The sequence below is a fragment of the Choloepus didactylus genome, chromosome 1 (assembly GCF_015220235.1).
Source record: "Choloepus didactylus isolate mChoDid1 chromosome 1, mChoDid1.pri, whole genome shotgun sequence".
NCBI classification, from domain to species: Eukaryota; Metazoa; Chordata; class Mammalia; order Pilosa; family Megalonychidae; genus Choloepus; species Choloepus didactylus.
In genome coordinates this window covers 237,626,800-237,652,626 of record NC_051307.1, presented here as the reverse complement: position 1 = coordinate 237,652,626, position 25,827 = coordinate 237,626,800, and the positions used below count along the sequence as shown (strand labels likewise).

The following is a 25,827-nucleotide window of genomic DNA, read 5'->3' as shown; positions in this document are numbered from 1 at the left end:
ACAGACTTGGCTTCCCTCAAAGAGTTATCGCTGGTATGCAGTGATGTGTGGAAGTGGAAACATAAATACCATGCCCTGGGGCAGTAGGATAATCAGTGCCAACCACCTCTCCTGTTTGTTCTAGCTGGGTTCTTTATGTCTGTGTGTAATTTATTCAAAGGATTACTTCTAAATATTGAGAAAGTGTAGAAATAGAAGGAAGACACAAGGAAAGAATTCTGAGTCAAGCTCCAGGGGTGATACAGAGAGAGTTACTTGTCCATAAATCCCATGCTCGAAATACACAAAGGAGTGGGAAAGAGGCTGTGGAGTCAAAGACGATAGGTTCTTCGTTTGGATTTGTTGGAGTTGATGAGAAGGACATAGTCCCCAATTGACTTCTCTTTCTGATACTCCTTAAAAGCCTCTACCTGGTTATTTAGGGGAATGTGTATTTTGAGACTAGCTAAAATATTTTGCGGTCAAATGTCATGATGTCTGTAGTTAACTTCAAAGTGGCTCAAGAAGAACATACATAGATATAGATGAAGCAAATATAGCAGAATGTAAACAGTCGTCAAATCCTTGTGGTGGATTACACTACTCTTTCTACTTTTCTGAACTTTAAAAAGTTTCATGATAAGAAGTGGGAGACCTACCCCTCTCCCAAAGCAAAATTTATGCTTCACAACTTTGCTGGGATCTTACCCCACCTTTGTCTCAAAACATCTGCCAAGAAGAAATAATCTTCTCTAAGGCAGTCTTTTCTGTGCACCTCAGAGAAGAGAACAAAAGGTTCTATATCTTGTTGTAGACATCTCATGGTCCTAATTCAAGAGTGATCATTAAAATAGCCACCACAGGGAAAGGCAGAGCAGTGGGAAAAGATAGACTGAAACATAAAGCTATCCTCACTCACTAGCTGTCTGATCTCAGGCAAGTTACTTTACCTCTTCTTGCCTCAGTTTCCTCATCTGAAATACGGATAAAATAGTACCAAGCTCTTGGGATTGTTGGAAGCATGAAAGGAGTTAACATATATAAAGTACTTAGAACAGGACCTGGTATAATCTGTACTCAATATATTTTAGCTTTAATTAGTGTTCTCTCTGGATGCATTTAAAGAATTCCTCTCACATGTTAACACTGACTCATTGTGTGTACATATGCTTTTCCTTTGGCAGAAAGGGTCCTTCCAAAGCAAAATGTCAGGCTGCCTTAAAAAGGAAACTAAACTAGTGGTTTCATTTTTGGACACAGTCAGGATGCCAACAACTGTCCTCCATGAGGTTTAAGGACATGCCAGAGCACCTACTGTGTTTCATCTGTTCACTGAAGAAGGAATGCCAAATCATTGTCAACATGTTTCTGCTTCTTCCCTGTTGTGCTATCCCAATTAGCCCCATCCCATCTCTGTGAAAGTGTAATACTGGAATCTTGCACTTCAAGAGGTTTTCTTAGTCAACTTGGAGCCAAAGGGAGAATCAGGGGGTTGGCAGTCTCTATTATGGCAAAAATGACAGTTTCCTACTGTACAGAATTGTCTTCTACACATAATCAATGCCACTGCCACACCTACCTATAATCCCTGTCATCTTTGTGCAGTATTGGAATGGTAATCATTGGTCCCAGGAACTCTTGTAGCACTCTTCTGTTATTTGCAAAATCAATAGCTGCAGATTGTAAATGTGCATTTATTTATGTATTGCTTTTATCCATTTTGCGTTAATAGAGTGGATATCAACAGATTAATGACAGGAGAATGTCAGTTAGATTAGCTAAATAAGTTTTCCTCTAGTTATCCACTACTCAATTTTGCAATTAAGAGTTGAGCTTTGTCTGTATTGATAAAGCAAAGTGAAGAACTGGGGCAAGCACCAAGCTGATTCTACCGAAAAGACTGTAGCAGAAGTCATTCCTACCCAGGCATGCCTATGAGGTATGTATGTATATGTGTATTGAGTCCATATTACCAACACTGGTTATCAAACAGACTCAGCACTGATTGCTCACAATTTCACATTTCCAAGAACATTTTTATGGACCCAACATGCAGAACAAACTGAGATCTCAAAGTAGAGTCTAACTGACAGAACTTGATTAAACACTGTACAGGGTAAATCTTTATGGAATCATCAACATTGCTGAGATAATGGGAAAAAAATATTTCTCTTGATAATTCCTGTTTTCCAGAAGTTAAGAAAAGTATGGATCCTGGCAGAGGTGTCACAGAGTACAAATATTTGGCCTCTGATTGTAGTAGCATTTGTTTGCACTTAAAATATTCTAGAAAGTATGCTAAGCACTTTATATCCATGGACCCTTTTATTCCTTCCAGAAAGCCCTATGAGTTAGATACCATTATCCTCCCTATTTTATGAAAAGAAATCTGAGACTTTGAGAGGTTGAGGAACATATCCCATATCATTTCAAACGTTCATACCTTTTTCCATACTCTGGTTTTGGTAAAGCAAGAGAGGGCTAAATGAGGTAAGGCTGACATCAGGGGCCAGATACTTCTCATTCAGCAAATGTTTTGCAAGTGTCTGCAATATGCCAGGCAGGGCGAGAGGGCAGATTCGGAGGCAATGAACTACATCCCTGTTGTTCACATCTTTTTATCTTTAGCAACTATCACCTCTTAATATTTTCCCTGGGATTTCATCTCCCCCTACTCCTGTGGATGTTCAGCTTGTTGGGAGGAGGCAGTGAATCTGGTGAAGTGCTCAGGAAGTATCGGTGGTTGCATTGGCAGGGTGGGTATTTAAAGTCCAGGAGGCTAAGAAGCACCCCCATATTGAGCCACATCCCAGCAAAGCCTGGTGATAAACTTCAGTTGTTCAGCATCTCCCTCCTTCTCCCCAGGGGAGCCAGTACAGGGCAGACACTTTAAAGAAACCATGCAGTGTTTGGACTTTGAGGGGAGTTCTGAAATAGGCAATGGGATCCTTAGGCCACCAATTAACTTGAGAGAAAAGTCCATGACTGGGGAAAAAAAAATGAAAATTGTCCAGTCTTCACATTTCCCCAAAGAAGAAGCTGATTGTCTTGCCTGGGTCACTGATGTGGAAAGCAGTATCAGATTGAGGTTAAGGAGAGGTCTCTGGGCAGACCGCCTGGATTCAAATCCCACCTCCAACTCCACTAGCTGGGATCTTGGGCAAGCCCTCTAAGCCTAATTTTCCTTGCCTTTAAAATTCCTACAAAATCAGAATGATAACACCAGCTCCTACAGATGCTGGGAGGCTCAAATGTGCTTGACATCATCACCACCACTACCACCACCACCTTCGTTTCTGTCTTCGTCACCACTCAATCACCCCCCAATTATCATCATATTATCATCAGCTAAAGACTTGTCATCTCTATAACACAATGGAATTCCTAAGAATGATCATATCAAAATTCATCTAGCAGCTACTGCTCTGTAGGGTGTTTATAATCTTATCTTAAATAGGAAATTGATATAAGACTTGGAATGGGCAGTTTTGCTTCAATGTACCAGAGTTCTAAACTCTTAACTGGATCTTCAATGCAATCTCTTAGGCTTTTGGGGAGTAGCTTTACATGAAACTGTTTAGTGTATAATAAGGTGACTGCATTTTTGCAAACTAAAAAGGGGAGCACAGTTAGACATTAGGTTTTCATATCACTTCAGAGAATAAGAATGGGTCTCTAGATGAAAGAGTTTGGTTGAAGGAATATTTTAGTTTCTGGGAAATTTTCATCATTTTTGGTGATAGCAACATAGAACTCTTAATATCAGGACTGTCCTAGAAAATCTGGGTTGCACTGTCACTATGGAGAATGCCACTCTCTTTATCTGATGAGTACTTCCAAACAGTTATTATTTCCTGGGAAAATTATTGCATACTAGGTATGTAATCTAAAAACATCATAAAAATCATAGCATTCCCCCTACCACAATCACCAGTGTCACTGGGAGGGAGAAGTAAACAGAAATCAGCCAATAAATATTTACCAAATCCTCTAGGCTCTAGGACTGTGATAGGCACACAAACAAATAAGACATCACTCCAGCCCTAAAAGAGCTTCTAACCCAGTAAAAGACCTAAAACACTTACGTCCATGTCAAGACTATCAACTTTATAACCTGATGTGTGAAAAGCCTTCAATGGACTGCAGGAGTTCGTAAGGGGCATTTGTTTGTTAGGGGCTTGTGCAAAATCTCTTTGCACCTTTGGAAAATATAGTCACCCTACATATTATATAATAAGCTAAGCCCCAAAGATCTAAAGAATTACACTGAAATTAAAGTGTTTGGAAATCTCTTGCCCATAATAGTAAAACAGAACTCTAAGCCTCTGTACTCCTGTTTTAAATTTTTGATGCCACTGAGAGAGGTTGAATGGGATGTGGGACTGCAAGGGAGATCTGGGTTTCAATCCAGACTCTGCTACTGAATTGTAGTGATGCTGGGCCTCGGTTTCTTGCCTGTGAACACAGGGAAGATTGGGCTGGATTGTCACTAAAGGCTCTGCTGCTCCAAAGGCAGTGAGTGGTGATAAGCCAGGCCTTTGTGACCTCCTGCCCAGGGAGTTGGCCCTTGCAACAGGTGCGGATGTCAGCAGATGACCCACCTCCTGACTTGGAGGTCCGGATGGCCAGGTTGGCTATCAGTCCCTGGCCATGTCTTCTCTTCTGTTCAGCCTGGTCTTCTGCCTCAGTGGCTTCTGGCTTCTGTTCTCCCTCCTGACCCTAAATTTTCATTCCAAATCCCACTCCTGGTGTGCTATTGGTGAGCTAAGTTTTCACCTCCCTGGTGTCTAAATTAACTATGCTTAGTCTTTATTGGCTACATTCCATTACTGTCATATTTTCAGACCTGAGCTTTTCTGTAGACTTGGGATAATTCTTCCCCACTGTTTTTGGTATTGCCTTGTCCCAAGGCCTTCTCTTGGATTTTCTTCCATATACATGATCAACCAGTTAGTTGTTTTTTTTGTTTTTTTGTTGTTTTTTTTTTGTACAGGAGAGGGAAGTACAGAATGGGGCTGGGCAATCCTCATGGTCTGTTAGAAATTGGCAACTGAGGGGATTATTTGAAATGGCTAATTAAGGAGAGTTAGCTTGCTACTACTACTACTACCATTACTTACATTTATTGAGTGCTTCCTTTTCCCAAACATGGTACTGACGTTATAGACAGTATATCTCTTGTAATCCTCTAACCAACCCTCTGAAGAGAGGCTGTTGTTACCCTGATGGTAAAACTGAAGCACAAAGAGGTTAAGTATAACTCCAAATGCCAAACAACTGACAGCCCAGCCATCTGACTTCAGTGCCCATGTTCGGAACCACTAGGAACACTGGCTCTTCTTTTAATAGGAGGCCTTGCTCTTGCTCTTCCGTTTCATCTTAGAAAATAGAAACATTGTAAAGCAGGTGTGGAGAAGATAAGGGAGCAGGGTTTGGTGGCATGTAAGATCCTGCCTGGCTGCATGTTCTAGCCCACATCTGATGTCACAGTTTGTGAGAACTGAGAAAAGGCAGTGTGGGCTTTGAAAAGCAGAGAATTGAGTTCTGTCCTTATTGAGCATCCCAGGGCCTCACAGCTGCCCTTCTCTGTAGAAATTCCTGTTCTGAATATTGTTTTCTGTTTTTCCTTCCTCTGAAAGCACTCACACCTGGTCATAGCTCTCATCTCTGTCCAGCACTGGAGGCTCCGGTCTTGTTGCTGGTGAGCAATTGTACCTGGCAAACCTCAGTTTCTACTAGATGTCCAGAAACAGAAACATATCAGCTGTCAACAGTACAAGCATTTGATTACTTTTTGGCTGTCTCATATTTGGACCCAGGTTTCTGTTCAGCTTGCTATATTGCTGCATTTGAACGGTATACCTGTTGTCTTTCAAGACCAATTTGGACAGATGATGGCTTAAGACATCTATAATATGAAAATTCTGCACCTGGGTGGATGGTTCTTTTTGTTCTCTGAGGGACCAAAACATCCACCAGCAGTTTCCCAACCTTCCACTAAGCCTGTAGAATTTTCCAATCCACCTGATTTCACCTTTCAAAACTGTACTCAGTAAGACGGTTTTCGTTTGGCTCTGTTCACGCACAAAAGAAATATGTCTGATTTCATTTTTTTTTTTTTTTTAAAGATCTAAGTTTTGGAAGTGTGTTCTATCCACTCAATGGGAACATCTAAAAATCCACCATTTTTAGATGGAAAAGGAGAAAATGGGTCAAAATCACTGTTTTGAAAGAGGCAAGGGAAAGAACAATCTAGTTTCAGGAAATTAAGACAATGTCAGGAAGATATCCAATATTCTTCCCTGCCACACTTTCAGTCTTTGTACAATTAACACTAATGATCAGAAAAATTAATCCGAGCTCCGTTCAGAATTCCCACTTGGACAAAAATGATTAAGTATGTTCGACATGCTTTCCCAAGAGTAGAGAGATATATTTTTGAAAATACAAATTTCAACTGTGAGGAATGAAACAAAGAGAGGTTATCAGGTAACCCCAAGTCAATGTGGACATTCAATAAACCTCGAGCACCCGAATTGCCTGGCTCATAATATATCAGAGTATAACTGGAATCAGTTTGAATGAATCAGCTTACTTTTCAATTGGCTGCTTCAGTGTCCTGTAAATACAGCCTAAATGTCAATTTCTGTAACAAGAGTCAGCCATGAAAATAAAATCAATCAGCAGCAGCATTCACTCACGGGATTAAGATATCCAAATGAACTATATTATATATTCAAGTTGGACTGAGTCAGTTCATTTCTTTCCATTTCTGTGTCCTCTGTGACACTATTTGGGCAAACTCCGGCAATCACTACTTCTGTCCATGCCGTACATTTTCTTTTTCATAAAAGCCTACAGATGCTTTCCCACCCCTTAATATATGCCCCAGGCTTTGAGATGTTGTCACGTAAGGTGCTGAACACTGGTATCACTTTGGCTGGAAATGGTATTGGATAATGTTCAATTTGCAGATTCTAATACATATTCCACAAAGTACTATTTTCTGTCCAGGTAGAAAGAAATGGAAATTAGGGTAATAAATGTATCCCAGCCCTTAAGCAGTTTTGGAATGAGTGTGGAGAACTGCTGGCCAAAGGAGTGGGCATTTAAGAATGAGCCATAAGAAGTAGATAGCTGTGAGCCATTAGCAGGATAGAAATAGGCATGGATATGTCCACTCCTGGTATCTCTGAACCAGGAAAACATTCCTGGCACAGAATGGGAGAAAGCTCTCCAATGGCCAAGGTTTGGGACCTTTGACCTGGCTTTTGGATTTCTCAGATACCTCTGTTTCCAGGACTGAGATGCTTTCCTTCTATGGGGAAGACCAGAGGAAACTGGTCAGGAAGCAGAGAGGGGCAGAGTGACACTGGGGAGGGGACTCTGGCTTAGGGGAGGGGACTCTGGCTTAGATGAGGGCTGCTGAGTTCCTTTAGCCTCTTTTTGGGAGGAGGTAGAACTGAGCAAAACCAGGGCCTTGGCCAGCTGTTCCTCCCCAGGAAATAATGGGAGTTTTGGACTGACAGAGTTAGGAGACAAGGAAAACAAGTAGTGTTGGGTGAAGAAGGAATAGGAGAGAGGCAGATGATGAAAAAATAAATGAAGACAGGCTGAATTTGCAACCTTTACGTTACATATCTTTCTCTCTCTGGGCAGTAGAGTACAGGGTAATTAAGTGAGAATCTGGAGCCAGACTGCAAGAGTTCAAATCCCTGCTCTGCCACTTATTATGTGAACTTGGGCAGCCTTTTTAACCTCCCTGTACTTGAGATTACTTAACTGTTAAATAAGAATAGCAATAGAACCTATTCTAGAGTGGTTTTGACTATTGTGTAAGTTAAGTACTTAGTAAACACTGAAACATTTACCAGGAACTTGCTATTATTATTCTGTCTTTCCTGAAACGCATTATGTATTGTCTTCTCTCTTCTTTCTTGCTTTCTCTGTGTTGTAGACACAGAAGACAAGGTACAGAATAAAAATTATTTTCATTACAAGAGATGCTACCCATTTTTAGGATTGTGTGATGAATTCCTTTGTAAAGTAAACTTTATTTGGAGGCACAGGTGATTACAGAGTTCAGATTTGCTTAATGAGCAACTGTGTTTTTAATTCTGGGCTGTTGTACACTTGTATTCCCAACTCTGCCGTGGGTGGTGTTTCACTGTAACAGTTAAGCCACAAAACGGTACCGGCTATTTCAGGCAGGTGGAGAACAACAAGTGAGACCCTGCCCTATATAAAGAGTTGCTTTGGGTTTCTTAGGTGTTTATTCCTATTCAACAGGAAACATGAATTGAGCACTTCACTGTTGAGACGGAAGTCTACAAGACTCTCAAGGCCCCTCTCCACCACGTCTCCGTTTCCCCCACCTCCCAAGGAAGATTGGTTCCTTTTCTGGGCATTGTATGGAACCACAGATGCACGGGATGGGATTTCAGGCATGATTATAAAGATCACTCTTCCCTGAGTAGGTGGCCCTTCTGGTTTTCCTCTTCCCCAAGGTGTTGAGAATGGAGGCCAGGGCCAGCTTTCTCTGTTTTCTCTTTGAAGCCTTCTTATGTTTCCTCTGTGCAGTCCAGAGACCCCAGACCAAGGACTGCTGCCAGGGTCCAAGAGCCAGTTCTATCCCAGGTCTCAGAAAGAAACATCTCGCTCCCTTTTGCTGCCCTCACCTCTAGCTTTGGCAAAAGGAATTTTCTTCATGGTTTAATCTCAGTTTTGCACATATGCCTAGTGATAGAGACCCAGTTAATAATAAATAATCATGTTTTGCTGCTATTTTGGTGAGCTATACAAATACATGTCCCTTAGGGACCTCCCAGGAAACCCAGCTGATCAGCATGTTGCTTTCATCTTTCTCATTAGCAATCACCTATTTTAATTCAGAGATGAAAATACAAATATTCTCCTTGCTCTAAAAGATTTTATGGTCTAGCAGTGATCTTTAATCATTCTTATTTAATCATGGTCAACTAAGTATTATCCCTGCAGAGAAAATAGTATTTTCTTGTTCAAGTCCCTTAAGTTGAATGGCAAGCAATAGCATGTTTTAGTATAAGTAATACTTAGGTTGAATATGTAACAGATCAGGCTCTGAGAACTCTAAGATAACTAAGTGGAAATGGATCTTGACCAATTTAATGTGTTGTAACCTCTCAGCAGATATAGCTGCTTAACTACTTCAGTAAATTGTATAATGGCTCTCCAGCAGACTCTTATACCTAGGGAAGTATTTACTGTCACATGGAGCATTATGGTCAGAAGTAACACTTAAAGCTGAGGCCATTCATCTATATTCAGGATTCCTTAGACATTCCTCAAAGGATTTCCAAGAAAGGATATGCAATATTTTGCTAATTTCCTTAGGTAGAGATGTTTGTTGTATGACTTTTTCTCACTATTGGTTTCTTTTCTTTTTCTTTGTCTTTGCCCTTTTTTTTTTTCCTTTGCTTTAAAGCACCTTTTTAAAGAAATCTTTTAATAAACATTTTAAATTTGCTAACTTTCTTTTTCAAAAATATGACATAAATCAGTAAGAAAATTACAAAATGGAAACAGCAGGATTGACAACAAAAAAACAAAAAGCAGATTCCTCCTTAAAGGCACAGGCAACCAATGGATTGTATTAGTTCTTTTCAATGATAAAGAGAGGTTTCAGCTGGCTATCAGAGTTTAAATAATGAATGTCATGTCCTACTGATAGAATCTTTATGAAATTCAGGATACTGCAATTTGTCTGGGGAAAATTATTTGGCATCCATTCACTTACTGTAAACCAGTTTTGATCAAAATGATTTATTTTCTCACTGGAGAAATTCATGGTGGAAGTCAGTCTCCCTTTAATTTTTAGTTGTCCCATGTTTGCAGGGACATTTATCTATTGTTCTACAACTGTGGGAATAAGGGTAGTGGCTTGGTCAATGGAAAAAGTGCCCATTCACCTGACGGTAAGTAGATTGAATATAGTGAAAACAAGAAAACAAGAAAAGGAATAACCAGCTCAAGCTTCCAGGCCAGATATTGATAGTTAAGTTTACAAAATTCCCCTGGGGCTATTCTGTGAGAATCCTTTAAAACCCACAGAAGCAGAAGGTGAGAGAAATGAGCCATTTGCCTCTCAAATGGAAAGGCATGTTTGTGGTCCTGGGAGAGCCCTGGATGCCATATTTTTGGCAAGGAGGAATCTAGGTTCAGCCACAGATTTGGCTGGGAAGAGAAGCCACCAGCTGTGTGACTGTTCATTTGCTATTGGCCTGGGAATAAGATTGACTTAGTATTTTTCCACCTGTAAACCTTCATTGGGAACAAAGCCATGCTCCAGTTAGGCGATCTAACACTGTCACCACCAACGGAAGGTGTTAGCAGCAGCTTGTCATGGTGTCATTTTGGACTTAAGAGTAGATGAACTGAGTCACAGCCTTTGAGGACCAAACCAGCTCTTCAACAGAGGCGTTTCTGCACAGCGGGGTTTATGCATTGGTGGGCTCTTGGCTGTTACAGCTCAGCTGCTGAGTGAATGTGTGCACAGGAAAGTGAGCAGGAGGCACGTGGGGGAGCAGGCTGGTGCCAAAGAGCACTTTTCTGACTACTGTGCACATGAATCACCTCTGGGGATCTTGTTGGATTGTAGATTCTGACTCAGTCTGGGATGGAGCCTGAACTTCTGCATTTCTCACAAGCCCAAGGTGATGCTGATGCCGCTGGTTCAGAGACTAGAGTCAAATATAGCAAGTAGTGAGGGACATTTCTAGAAATTTGCACTGTCGAGTTCTGTTTATCACTCCAGGCATCATTGGCACATATAATTAAAAGGAGAACTCACATTTTTCCTGAGACTAATTCAAATCCTAAAAGTTGAAATAATAGACATAGACCCAGGTTGGATTTCATTCTTTGGCTTGAGATACCCACATAATTGTCTTAGTTTTCTATTCTTTATTACACACATATAAAGAGAACCTGTGCCCCTCAAGTCTAATTTTTAAATAAATCATTTAGGAAAATTCTGAGCATTCTGGACTGCATAGTTCTCTAGAGTGTTTTGTGTACCATTTCCGCTTTATTCACTGGATAGCCTTAGCAATACATACTCATTGAAATGGGATTCAAAAGAACCAGAAATGCAAGCTGAGCTGAGATTGGTTTCCCTTTACAATTCTGCATCACAAAGACCCTCAGCAGTGGCTTTCTCTGCTTACCTCCAGGGAAGAAGAAACACTATGACTGCGGTTTAGAAATGTTCTTCTTGTCCATATCAGCTTCTTTACCAAAAACGCTCCCCTACTTGCCAGGGATCAGGCAGTGCGTGGAGGGATAGCTCAAGGTCAACTCAAACCACTGCTAAGGAAACAGCGTCCACAGCTCAGGAACAGATTCTATTTGGATACCTTTAACAATTTTAATAATCGTTATGCCCTTAACAGGCATTATTCTAAGATCTGTATTTGTCGCTAACACATAAATTGTTCTATGAAATAGGTATTATTTTCCCTGTTTTACAAATGAATAAACTACAGTTCAGATCAAGTAACTTGTTCAAGCCACACTAGAAATCAGAAGTAGAGCTGGGATTCTACTGCAGGGCTGTAAACTCTTAATTATCACCTTGATTTTCCACAGGGGCCAGGAAAATTAAAAATACAGAACTGGGGCTAAGATATAAGAAAATGAGGACTTGGTGGGGCCTGTTATTAAGGGAAAGGATACTTGATCCTACTGGCATTCAAGAAAGGAGGACGGAGAAGGAAAGAGGGAGGCAGAGAAAAGGATAGGAGAGGGAAGGAAAGAATGGGAGAGGTAGAGAGAGAGAAAGAGAGAGAGAGAGAAAGAAAGAGAGAAACTGTGTTGTTTTAACAAAACGGGCCTTTGTGTTGAGTTCAGCCCAGAGGGTCACCAGTTTGGGGCTCTGGCACCTGCTGCACTCCCACACCAACAATGTATCCAGTCACTGGTGTCAAGGTGAAATGATCCATAAGAATAGTCTCATAATGCAAAGACATACAGACAGACAATGAGAGAGATGCTATTTTCTTTCATCTTACAGATGGGAAAATTGAATCTAGAGAGGTTAAATAACTTCCCCAAGGTCACCCGGGTGGTACAAGGTGGAGTCAAATGTCACATTGTCGTATACTCCCCACCACTGTGCCTAGCAAGGTGGGAAAGGAGGCTTGGGCCACCGGGGAAGCAGAGCTTAAGAAAGCCTGAGGGTTCCACACTTGGAGAACCCAGGAGTTAGAAGAGGGGACCTACAAGTGGAGTACAGGCTCCTGGGGCTCAGTCAAATGTCATTATAACAGAAAAGCTCATTTTAAGAAAGTCATTAACTGTCAAAGTCTTGAAAGAGGCTTATGAGCCTGTTGAGTTCCTTAGCCATCACTTAGCTCATTGGTACAGAAAGAGCAGGAGACCCATTGGCTGTTTTTTTTGTTGCTGATATAGAACATAGTAAACATCTTAGAATGACTTGGTAGTTGATGCTTTTCACAGACATATCCATTTAGAAGGAGTCAGTCTTTGAAGAGAGGTGAGATTTATAGTCTCCATGAAGGCAGTGATGGCACTGAATGTGTAATTCTGCAGGAGCAAGCCATCAAGAGAACCGAAAGAACCCAGAAGGGTTGGTCTTCTGTTCCTTGGCTCAGAAGGGTGTTTCCTGAGTGCTTCTGGGTTCCAGGCATTGTGCCTTTTAGAAATATTCTTTTAGATAGGGAGTCAGAGGTAGTCCAGGTGACATCATACCCTGGGTTATAGAGCTCCGTTGGCTTCCCCTGAACTGTAGAAGAGAGACAGAACTCTTCCCATGGAGTCCCCTCTGCCTTGTGGTCTAACTCCTGGCCCTCTGACCTCATCCCCTTCCACTCTCATTCATTTGCCTCTCTTTCCTACCAAAACATAAGCTATGCGTGGGTAAGGCTCTCTCATGGATATCACTGTGCCTCACACATAGGAGCCACTCACCCAAGATGGGTTGGGTGAGTAATGAAACAGGTTAACCTTAGGATAGCAGAAAAGAAGTAGCATCAGGGCTATGGGAGGGAATGGGTGGGCATGCCTATCTCCATCAGTCAAGATCAGACAAGTGCCCAGAAAAAGGCAGCTGTGAGTAGAGGGCTGACGCCAGCATAAGTAAGGTTAGTAGGTGAGGAAGGAGGAAAGGTCCTTGACAGAGAGCATGGTACATTTGAGTATGTAAGTACAGTTCAGCATACATGGAACACAGATGATGACAGGGGGCCCCAGGGCGAGAGGAGACTAGGGCACGATTGTTCAAGGGTATTGTCCCCCATGCTTGGCAAGTAGCCCCACACATGGACCAGAAAGCTGATCCAAGGGAAGGCGGGAGTTGAGCATCTCTGCTATGTGTAGCTTATCTAGGCTTGACCAAGGCCCTTCTTCTCTTCTGTCCTCTCATTACTTAGCTGGAAGCTGCCTGCCCTGGCACATTCAGATAAGCCCCAGAGTTATCCTCTGGGTTTGGGGCTCTGTTTGGCTTCCTGATTTACTCCTGTGGCGTCGTCTGGCAAGGTCCCAGGAACCTGAGTGACAGGGCAAAACAAGGCACCCTGAAATTACCTATAATGAAAATGTCTGGTAATCGCCAGCAATTACCATGTTTGTGAGTGACAGGGTTGCACTTTGTGCAAAATCTTTTGCTGCAGCAAAGATGGGTCCTTTGGGGTTTGCAGGTTTGAGTTGGTTTGTTTTTAGATGGAAATAGCTATAGATCTTTGGCCTCATGTATTACTTTGCCCAAATAAGGAGGCTGATATGGATATTTAATGTACTTCTTGAGGAGAAAGGGGAAACCTCTTTTAAAAATGTAAATCCAAGTTAGAATGAAAGCAAAAGTATCACCCTTATAGAACAGTACAGTGGACCACATTTAGATTCTGTACATCCCACCCAGGGACTGTCTGAATTGTTAGAGCGCTGAGAGGCCACAGGGAAAGAGGAACCTCAACTCAGGAGGGAGCTATGAGCACCCTAAAGGCTGGAATATGGAAAGCAAAGCTAAGCCCAAGAGTGGCTTGATGGGACTTCACTGCCAAATTTACTGTCTTCTGTGGTTTGCAGCTTATGGAGCAAAGAGGTCCAGGAATCATGGGGAGAAATGCTATTCTAGCCCCCAAAATTAAGTTCTTCCAAACCAGTGGAAGGAGTTTGAGGCTGCATTTATTTTTTTTAAGAAAAGAAACACTGAGAAACACCAACCTAACCTGCACATCACTCCAAGTGCTTTCTTGGCTCCATACCAGGCTGATGAGTGAGCTGGGTAATATTATCCAACCAGAGGACATTGGGCTGTTACGGATGAACAGTTTCTAATCTCCAATATTGGCCTCACACTCCCTCTTTCATCACTTAAATGCTTTGCTCCTATGAATGAAAGTTCAGCAGACCTTCCAGAGTCTCTCAAATTCCTTTTCTGTACCTGCAAACTCACATGTGCTATTCTCAGCTCCTAACTTCGGGTCTTATCCCATAGACTGTGCCCTTCTGTCCGGTCAACTCTCAGTCGGCCTTTGGAACTCAGACCACTTGTCACTTCTCCCAGGAAGTCCTCCCTGACTTGCCCCAGAAGAATTAGGTCCTTTTCTCTTTCTGCCCTGATACATATGTGCTTTCCATACACCCAACCATTGTACCACCTTTTTTTATTTTTCTGTCATATTTACTTCTTACCTGTACTATTATTTGTTAAATGTTTTTTTCTATAAATCAACTGTAAATCAACTCAATTTTTAAAAAAATACTAGACCTCATTCTAGATAACAATATTCATGAAAGCATGTGCTTAAATGTGTAAAACAAAAACAGAACTTAAACACTTGGTATACGTTGGCATTTTGAAGGTATAAAAATCTCAGATTTGGTGAGGCAAATCAAATGACAGAGAAGAAAGCTGCTATGTCCTGTGGAACCCTATAATGATGTGAAATTACCCAAGGCGAATGTCCATGATCTTCCCAACTTTATAAACACCCCAGACTTCAATTTTCTGAATTTAGAAGTCAATAAAAAGCTTGATTTACAGAGCATAGAAAATAAAGAAAATTGAAGCTTTTACAGCAGTGTGTTTTATCTTGGTGCTAGAGAGATGAACTCTGCTAAGAACAATGGAAAGTGGCGAGAGGAACGAACCACAAGCAAATGGTCCACAGTCCTAAGCCATATACAGTGGTTCTCTCTTTGGATAAAGAGCCCTTCAGAAACAGGAAAGACACAGGGAAGGCAGAATTTTTATGGCAGAGGCAGCAATATTTAAGTTAGATCCTGGGAACCCTTTGGAAGCATCTGGCTAGCCTGAGTGATGTGGGAATTTTCTGGTGACCTCAGTGGCTCCACAGCTGTTGGCATCTTGTAAATAAAAATTTCCTCTTCCTTTAAAACCAATGGTTTTAATAAAAAAAATATATATGCATATCAGTGACTATGCCAACTTAACATGGTGCTCTCAATTACTGCACCATCACTTAAGCATTATGTCAAGTGTCATTCCCCATAGAGACCACTCACTTTTATCAAACAGGAAAGCATATGCAGTGGTTATGCTAAACAGGAAGTCCTCCTGCCCTCCCGTTTCTTCAGTTGTGACTCAGTAGGCAAGAAATGACTGAACCAAGAAATTTGAGAATTTCGAGAAAGTATTAAAGCTTGAAAAGAAGCCCAACTTCCCTTTCAGACAATCTTCTCTAAAAATGCATTGTATCCTCCTAAATTGGCTAAAGGAAGTTTGATTTTTGATGCTAGCAAGGGAGAACAGATAGAGAAATTCGTAGAAGAGGCTTTCTATCTAAGAGGTACAAAATTAGTTCTAGACAAGTTGGAATCTAACCTTGGTTTATTTGATTTGCTTCTTATAAGAAAAAATAGCATATTTCTATAAGCCTATAATCTTATTTCAATAGGATGTTGACTTCAACTCCATTTCTACTGATAGTCACTTACATCATCAATATATGATATAAGAATGCAAAGGGTCATATGTATAATAAAGAGATATGAGTAAAAATCTCGAAATAATTGGCCTGTGCACTAGAGAAATTGCCCTCTACTCTACAGTACAGAAAAATGGTCAAGAAGAGAATGAACTGAATTTGGGTATTCCAGCTCTGTAGAGATGGAACCAATGTACTTGGAATTTCTGTGTCTGAAGCCATAAGAGTGAAGCTGATTGTGTGGGAAAACATTGCAGTGAGTCAGTGGGATTTCTTTTGGAAGGGTAGAGTTGAAAGTGAGTTCATTATCAAGTTTGGCTGTGTTTACCTGTGACGTACCATTTACCTCCTTTCACTTCTGTCCATCTCCACCACCACCACCTCTGCTGTCCAAGCCAACATTATGTCCCACCCTTGACTAACGTAATATCTCCATGCTGAATTCTGGGTGATTATATATAGCTATTGCTCCATATGGCTGCTACAGTAATTTCTTTTAAAAATGTAACTCAGATACATTGCTCTTTATCTTTTTACTTCTGTTGCTTAAAACTCCTGTGTCCTCATCGCAAGTCCAGGTCCAACTGGTGATACTTCTGTCCGTTTGTAACCAGGGTACACTTCTGGTGGCATCTTAGCTAGACTAGCTGCATGGTGAGTGCTCTAACAATGCATGTGTGCTCAGCAAATTAAACCATCATCGTTATTTAAAATACTTGCCAGGAAAAAGCTTAAATTGGATTCACAATCCATTTACATTATCACAAGACATTTTAATATTACATGTTTCAATAAAGGATAAGTGATTGAATGTTTAGCTATAAATTCAGGTGTTGTAAATTTCTGAATTGTAAAAAAAAATGCTTTCAATCTTTTTTTATCATCTATTCTTTTATTATCTACAAAGCTTTTCATTTATGTTCTATGTCAAGAATTTGAAGGGGTCATCCCCCAAAAGTCTTATCCAGCAATTGGTTATAGCCATTGCATGCATATAAGCTGATAGGAAAACATTTGTTCATGCAAGCAAGCCCAAGTTTTCATTACAATTTTTAAAGATACTGGGTTTTGAAGTATGATTCAAATTCAATATTCAATTTTTTCCTAGAAACTTTTGTTTTATATATATATATATGTATATATATGTTTATATATATATATATGTATATATATGTATATATATATATATATGAAGAATATTTGTGTGTGTGTGTGTTTCTTTTCTTTTTTGGCTTTTTTTTTTTTCTTTTTCTTCAGCAAGCTTTATAGATTTTCCTAAATCTTCTCTAGTTTATCCAGGGTTTCTTACCAAGGATATCATTTTTCACATGCACCAAGATATGAAAAAGATTGACATGAAAAAAACTCTGTTTTAATGGATGGGTTGAATGTGTAAGTAATGTATTAATAGTATTGCTGTTTTATGTGGTGGCCATAGGACCCAGAAGGGCTGATTAAGGGCCCTGGATACTGGCTTAAGGAGCAATGGATATTTATTTTGGAGACAAAAGAATATAAAGGGATAGTTTGGTTTTCTTAACAATAGCTTATAGGTGGCCGTGTCTATAGGTCACAGAACATAGTGTAAATTTCATAAGAATTTGAAATTCTGATTGTGAATTGTGAAACTTCTCTAAAGAATAAGTTTCTGCAGGAATCAAATGCAGATTATAATATCCATCTCATTTCAAGCATAAAACACACTTAATACAGATCCTGTATCTAGTAAGTATCTGAAAATGGAAAAGACTGGCCCATGTGGTAGAGAATGCAGTGTCCCTAAGAGGTATTCAGGTGTATTAAAGATGAGCACATACTGGGATGATACATGACATAATCATTTTCTAAATGACCTTATGATCCCTTCTATTCCTGAGACTTCCAGGCTGGAGGTAGCGGAGGCATATCTTGAATTAACACCATATCCCCAATCTTAGGCTATCAAGAGAAAAAGTAAAATAAGGTCTTATTGTGAGATCTTCCAAACAATAGAGCATCTGGATCCCTGTGGAAGAAGATTCACTAAGAACCTCATCCTTCTCAGGAAAGGATTTCCACTGGTGTGCATCAGACTCACCTGGAGGACTTGTTAGAACACAGATTGCTGGGCCCCAGTCCCAGAGCTTGTGATCCAGCAGGTATGCGGTGGGGCCCAAGAATTTGCATTTCTAACAAGCTTGTAGGTGATGCTGATGCAGCTAGTCCTGGAGCCCTAGTTGAGGATCTCTGAGTTAGAACAATGGTTCTCAGCCTCGGCTGCCATTAGATTCAGCAGGGAAGATTTTAAAACCATGGCTGTCTGGATCTCACCCTAACCCAACTACATAGAGTCACCTCCCTGGTGGTAGGGCTCAGGCATCAGTATGGGATAAAAGCTCTCGAGGCAATCTAACGGGCAGTCAGATTTTGAGAACCACTGAATTAGAGCATCCGTATTTCATTCATTGTCCATTGGTGCCCCTTGCTTCTAGATTTCAATATTGGATGAATATTTGCATTAGTTTTTTTTAAGGACTGACTTTCTATTTTGTATTTCTTTTTGAAATGTCATAATGACATTTCAAAAACAAAAGTGTTTTTGTACTTGATAAATTGCATTCCCTCCTCTTCCTAATTATTCAAGAGCCGACTTACTGTTTGCAATTAGATGAAAATCTGTAGTCTGTAATTAAGATCAGGATATATGGCAGTGCCAATGAGTCTAAATATTTTATTTCTTATCTTTTATTACTTTAGGTATTTTGAACCACTGGACTTAAAACAATAACATAATACGCCTTGCAAGCAAAATGATAACTTAGCCATATCTTCATGTTTTCTGTTAAGAAAGAAACACCTTACAAGAAAAATAGCTGATTTTTCTGTAGGGCTTCATGTGAATTATACTACAGTTTCACATTTGTTATTTCATTTAATCACACAACAATTCTGTGAGGTTAGCTTAAAATGCTTGGTTCTAGTGGACTTCCATCTTTCATGGGGTTTGGGTTCTAAAGTCAGCATGTATGACGGAGCTGGTCATGGTCAAATTTTTCCATCAAAATGTTTTTAGTCCATGTTATCCAGATATCATCTATGTATTTTATGCACATTCAAGAGAAGGTTGCACACATTATAATCTTTGAACACATAATATTTCCAGGAGCATTTCCTATGAACAAGGATATTCACTTATGTAACCACTTTAAGTGCAGTTATCAATTTCAAAAAATGGAACATTGATATAAAGCTTACATTTTTTATTCCAATTATTTTCTTAGGCTCCAATAATGTCCTTTTGAGCCTTTTCTCTTCCATTCTTAGATCCCATCCAGTGTCACTTATAGCATTTAATTGTCATTAACTCTTTACTTTCTCTTTCTTTCTTTTTTTATCATGGGAACATATATACAACACAAAGCTCCCCATCACAACCCCTCCCAAGCATACCATTCAGTGGGATTAATCACACTCACAATGTTACAGTACCCTCACCACCATCCATTACTAGAACTTTCCTTTCACCCCTATCAGAATCCCTACACTCATTTTGCATTAACTCCCCACTGTTCCTCTCCCCATCCCTGATAGCCCACACTCTACTTACTGTCTCTATGCGTTTGCATATTCTCTGATATTTTCTTTATGGTTACAACAGGCTTAAATTTAATATCCTAAAGCTATAACATTCTTGTTTGCTTCATACCAACTTAAGTTCAATAGCATACACAACTACTTTCCTATATCCCTTGACCCCTTGCCTTAATATAGTTCTTGTCACAAAATACATATTTATACATTATGAGTCCAAAACCATTGAATTATCTTTTCATTTTTATGCATTTGACTTTTACGTCCTGTAGGAAGTAAAAAGTGGAGTTACAAATCAAACATACATTAGTATTGGTATTTATATTTACCCATGTTATTATGTTTACTGGAGATACTTATTACTTCATGTGGCTTCAGTCAATTGTCTCTTGTCCTTTCCCTTCAACCTGCAAAACTCCCTTTAGCATTTGTTGCAGGGCCAGTCTGGTGGTGATGAAGCCCCTCAGCTTTTGTTTATCTGAGAATGTCCTAATCCCGCCATCATTTTTTGAAAGATAGCTTTATTGGATATAGAAATCTTGACTGGCAATTTTTTTTGCCTCCATGGTTTCCAATGAGAAATCATCACTTAATCTTTCTGAGGCTCCCTTGTATGTGACATGTTGCTTCTCTCTTGTGGCTTTCAGAATCTCTCTTTATCTTTAGCATTCAATAGTGTGATTATAACACGGCAAGTGTGGGTCTGTTTGGTATTTGTTGCTCATCTTGGATGTGTATATTCATGTCTCTTGTTAAATTTGGGATGTTTTTAGCCATTATTTGTTGGATTATTCTCTCTGCTTCTTTCTCTTTCTCTTCTCCTTCTGGACTCTTACAATACATATGTTCATACACTTGATTGTGTCCCACAGGTTTCTCAGGCTCTGTTCACTTTTCTTGATTCTTTCTTCTTTCTGCTACTCAAACGGGATTATTTCAACTGTTGTATCTTCAAGTTCACTGCTTCTTCTGCCAGCTACAGTCTGCTGTTTAATCCCTCAAGGAAATTTTTAATTTGTGTTACTGTGGTCTTAGCTCTTCCGGTTCATGTTCATAATTTCACTCACTCTATTGATATTCTCTTTGTGTTCATCTATCATTTTCCTGATTTCCTTTAATTTTTTGTCCATACTTTCCTTTAGCTCTTTGAGCATATTTAGGACCATTTTTTTAAAGTCTATTTCTGGAATGTCCCATGTCTGATCCTTCTTGTTGATGGTTTTTAATGTTTTATTCTTCTTTTCTGGGCTATCACTGCCTGTTTCTTTGTATGTTTTGTAATCTTTTGTTGAAACCTGGACATTTTGGTATTTTAATGTCTTATTGCTGGGATTTAGACTCTGAGGCATCTGCTCCTTAAACTTGTATCCAGACAGTGTTATGACATAGCTTTCCTTGAATGCCAGCAGCTAACAATAACGACCACCACCACCACAACGAATAATGGAAGAACAAAAAGAAAAAACCTGTCTCAGTTTTTACAGAGTAACCTCTGCCAATGCTTGTCTTCCAGGCTCACCCAGACAATGAGTTTAGAGAATAGCTCAAAGCCAAAGTATAGGTGCTTTCTGGTCCTTTCTATGCATGTGTCTTGTCTTGGACATGTACATGTGGCCCTAGGAATTTACCCTTTTATGCGGGTACGAGTGTCCCCTCTTCTTTAGGAAACAGTTTCCTTGTGTTCCCAGGCACTGCACTGTATGTCCTACAGCCAGCAATCCCTTGCCCCGGCAGCATGACCTGACTGCTCCTCCACAGTGTTCAGAAGGAGAGCGTGGTGAGCCACCTTCTACACACAGGGCACATTCTGGGATGGCAAGTCCCTCAGGCCACCTCCAGACAGACTGGGCCAGACATACATGCTCCCCGTATATGTACGAGGGTTACTCTGCTCCCTCTGTAAATGGGACCAGGGATCAGCATATTTCAGTCCTTTAACTATTAACTGGAACATAGAGAAAGCTGTTTCTGCCAGTTATTGCTGGCTGTTCAAAACCTCTGTGAGGGTGGGAGCATGGAGCCCTGAAGTGTCTCACTCTGCCACCATGATCTGCATCAAACACTCTTTGCATTCTTGCTGAGGCTTCGCTTTCCCCTTAGCAGTTGCTTTAGATTGAAGAAGGAAAGGACAAAGAGTAATTTTTGTTTCTTCTCTTCCTCCCCTGTCCTATTTTTCTCCTCTATAATTCATGTGATTGAAATGTTAGTTGAAAATACATGCTTTGCAACTCCACTGTTAGCTCAAAAGATGTATTGTTATTATCTGTTTCCTGTGGACTCTGTTAGGTAGCAAAAAGACATGAGCAAGAGGGAAAACAGCTCTTTCCTCATAGAGCTTAGAATCTAAAAGTATTAATTGAAGAGGCTGGTCTACAAATGTTCTGTTCATCTTAGTGTTCGGTTTCTGATGAATCCACTTGATGAACAGTTCTGTTCTGGAATTTCTGTTAACTGTTTATCCTCTCCTTAGGCTATGTGGGCATTTTCTGAGTGAAGCTACTACTACCAGCATAATTACAGTTCTTCTCCAACTCTTATTGAGGGCAGAAGGGTGGCATGAAAAAAAAAAAGCAACTAATTGTATTTTCTGTCAGCAGTCCCAGAGCTGGGACTCCAATTGCCTGGAAGAATGAATGGCATTGAGCAAGAAAAGCATCTCTGGGAAAGGCTGGGTGGTATGCCAGCCAAGGTCACGGCTTCTGCTGTGCCAAAGCCCCTCACTCTGGTCCAATCCCAAGCATATCTCAGGCTGGTGCCAACCCCTGTTCCTGATACCAACAGTCCCTCAATAGTCTAAATAATTTCATGCTCCTTTTCCCTTGGGGAAAGAGACAGACAGAGAGAAGGAAGGAGAGAGGGAGGGAAGGTGAGAGAAGAGAGGAAAGGCTTCATTTTAGATACCCCCGTGGCGTTTTTTCTATTGTACTTTCTGTTCACTTGCTTTCTGTTCTGTTAATACCTATCTTGAAGAAGAAGAAAGCTTTTTCATTTCTGAAAGAAAAGGAGTCACCTATGAGATGAGGGCTGATCACGTAATCCTGTGATACGAATTCCTTTCTTACCTCTTAAAGCCACTTCCACTCATACCAGCTGCTTGTCGTCCTTAAAATGCCACAAGACACTGCTCAGTGTCCTTCTTTCCCAACAATGTGTGACAGATGTTTGGAGTTGACGTCTTTACCTGCTGTTCATCAGTGTGGAAGCTGCACTTTTTGGCAGATGTTATTCCCATACAATGAATGTTCCGTAATGATTTAGCATGCTAGATCAGAAATTGCAACTTGCCTCTGAATAAAGGGAACAAAGCACGTTACGGGATATTTATGACTAAATCTCTTGACTGTTTAGGAAGAACCTAAAAGCTAAGCAATCTTCTTCAAAGACAAAGCATAAAGCTTCAAAAACAAACACACAAACAAAAAAAGCCAGCTGTTAAAATTTCAAATTGTTAGTTGAATGTCTGATCTAGGCTTAAGCATTCTATTTGAGTATCTATTTTTTTAATTCATTTTATTGAGATATATTCACAAACCATGTAGTCATACAAAACAAAGCATACATTCAGTTGTTCATAGTAGCACCACATAGTAGTGCATTCATCACCAAAATCAATCCCTGACACCTTCATTACCACACACACAAAAATAACAAGAATAAAAATTTAAGTGAAAAAGAGCAATTAAAATGAAAAAGAGCAATTAAAGTAAAAAAGAACACTGGTTGCCTTTTTGTTTGTTCGTTTGTTTGTTTCCTTCCCCCATTTTTCTACTCATCCATCCATAAACTAGAAAAAGGGGAGTGTAGTCCATGTGGCTTTCCCAATCACATTGTCGCCCCTCATAAGCTATATTTTTATACAATTGTCTTCAAGATTCATGGGTTCTGGGTTTTAGTTTGATAGTTTCAGGTATTTAATGCTAGCTACTACAATTCACTAGAACCTGAAAAGGGTTGTCTATATTGTGCGTAAGAGTGCCCACCAGAGTGACCTCTCAGCTCCTTTCGGAATCTCTCTGCCACTGAAGCTTATTTCATTTATTTTCACATCCCCCTTTTGGTCAAGAAGATGTTCTCCACCCCACGATGTCAGGTCTAGATTCCTTCCCGGGAGTCATATTCCACGTTGCCAGGGGGATTTACTCCCCTGGGTGTCAGATCCCAGGTAGGGAGGAGGGCAGTGATTTCACCTGCGAAGTTGGCTTAGCTAGAGAGAGAGGGCCACATCTGAGCAACAAAGAGGCATTCGGGAGGAGGCCCTTAGGCACAATTATAGGGAGGCCTAGCCTCTCCTTTGCAGCAACAGTCTTCCCAAGGGCAAATCCTGTGGTAGAGGGCTCAGCCCATCAAATCACCAGTACCCTATGTCTGTGAGCAAAATAAAATAAAAAAAAAAAAGTTAATTGAAAAAAAAATGAAAAAAATATGCAGAGCCCCCTTGAGGAGCTGGTGGAGTATGGAGAAGTATTGGGCTTCCCCACCTCAGTGGTTGCTGAGGTGAGTATTTTTTAAGAGAAAGAAGTTGAAGACAATTTTCTCTATTTTGTGTCTTTCCTGCTGCAATGTAAATTGAGGGCCTGATATTCTTGTCAGGAGAATAGCTGGTGCCAAGATGCTTGGATCCTAAAATTCTAGCCCCAGCGTCATCCCAGCTGTCACTGGGGTCCAAAACCCCCAGAGAAATGGGTTGTGGAGGACACACTGCTGTCTTGAGTTGAAAGACATTCAGGAAGAGACCGGCATGTGGTCTTGTTGCAGGCGTGTGCTTCCGTCTTCTGAGCACAGGGAGAAGTCTCCAGGAGGTTCCAAGGCAGCTCTCATCTCCCAAACATCCTGAATAATACCCATGACTGAGTATTGACCATTCATTGCTCTCATCCTGATCCCACCTTGAAACAACTGGATCACCGAGCGTATTCAAATCCCCGTGTTGACAGATGAGGAAGCTGAGCTGGGAAGAGGCGGGAAGATGCTCATTCCAGAGTTATATCATATCTCTGACCCTAGGCTGGTTTTCCAGTCAGAGACACATTACTTACTTCTTTTGGGATCAGATAACTTTTCTCAGGCAGTCTAGCTGATCTTAAGAGAAATCCATCTTCTGAACTCTTAAGTTGGTTAGAAGCTTGGAGTGCACCAGATTCAAAATGATCTTGGCTCTCTTGGAAAGAGAGCTAAGAAAAAATTTCTCCCTTCTCCTTCCCAAGGATATTATAAAGAACTCACTGGAGCCAAAATAGTAGGAGAAAAGTAAAGTTTATTTTTGAGAGAGAATAGACTGAGTTGTATAATCATGCTTGTGTTTAGTCACAACCTGAATCTACAGTTCTGTATAGGATAGTTTTTAAACCCAAAGTAACATGTTCATTGTAGAGTATTTAGAAGGTGGAAAGATTCTTTTTCCCTATTTATACAGAAGAGCATCTCTGAACACAGATTCCTTTGGCTTGAAATTTTGCTTAAATAGAGACTTGGGAGAAGATGATTTGCATTTTTTCCACTGTCACCAAGTGTCCAATAAATATTTCTGCAGAGATGGTGTCTCTACCTTATACTATTTACACAGTTGTGTTCATACTTAAACAATAACATGGAATCTGATACTGGAGCTTTTTAAGAAAATTGGGGTGTTTAGTTTTTCCTCGGATCCTTACTTGAACTAAGACTTTGAATTTTGAGCTCTAAGGTCATAGATTGACCACAAAGTAGTGGTACCAGTGGGTGAATCAGTTGCCTTCACTTTTGCATTGTTCTTATAAATTATCCTTTGCCATCTATAGCTTGATTAATTCTGAGAATATATTTTCCTATGAGCCGAGACTTCAGATGTATATGTATACTGTATTGGCTCTAATAGGACCTCCTACCCTAATGCTTCTGCAAGTTAACTTTTTTGTTACTCCTCATTGTTAATTTTTCTCTTTATAGGGCACATTCCCAGAACATTCAGAATAGAATATGAGGTTATTCCCAGTTTTGTTCTTGTATATTTTTGTGTCCTTCTTTAGCCTTACATATCATACTCTAGCCATATGATGTGCAACTTGTGCCTCTAGAAGACATTTGAGTGACTGGAAACATTTTTGATTCTCACAGCTCGGGCGGGTTGGGGCAGGGGGGAGGGGATGCTACTGACATCCAGTGAGTATACAGGTTAAGCATGCTACGAAACATCCTACAATACACAGAACGGCTTCCCCTCACCCCTGCAGTTAATAATTATCTAGCCCAAAATGTCAATATTGCTGAGGTAAAAAAACTCTGTGGTCTAGCCATACTGGAAAATGAATCTTTCTCAAACACACACCATGTACCTTGTCGCTTTGAGGCAGTG

At 40.3% G+C, this 25,827-nt stretch overlaps 1 protein-coding gene and 1 long non-coding RNA gene across 5 annotated transcripts in view; one reads left to right on the top strand and one right to left on the bottom strand.

Moving 5' to 3' along the window:
* GRM7 (glutamate metabotropic receptor 7) overlaps positions 1-25,827 on the bottom strand; it is a 1,009,633-nt gene that overhangs the window by 13,307 nt on the left and 970,499 nt on the right. The gene's annotated exons all lie outside the window — the stretch shown is intronic.
* Positions 1-25,827, top strand: part of LOC119507639 — a 495,363-nt gene that overhangs the window by 378,938 nt on the left and 90,598 nt on the right. The window lies entirely within an intron of this gene.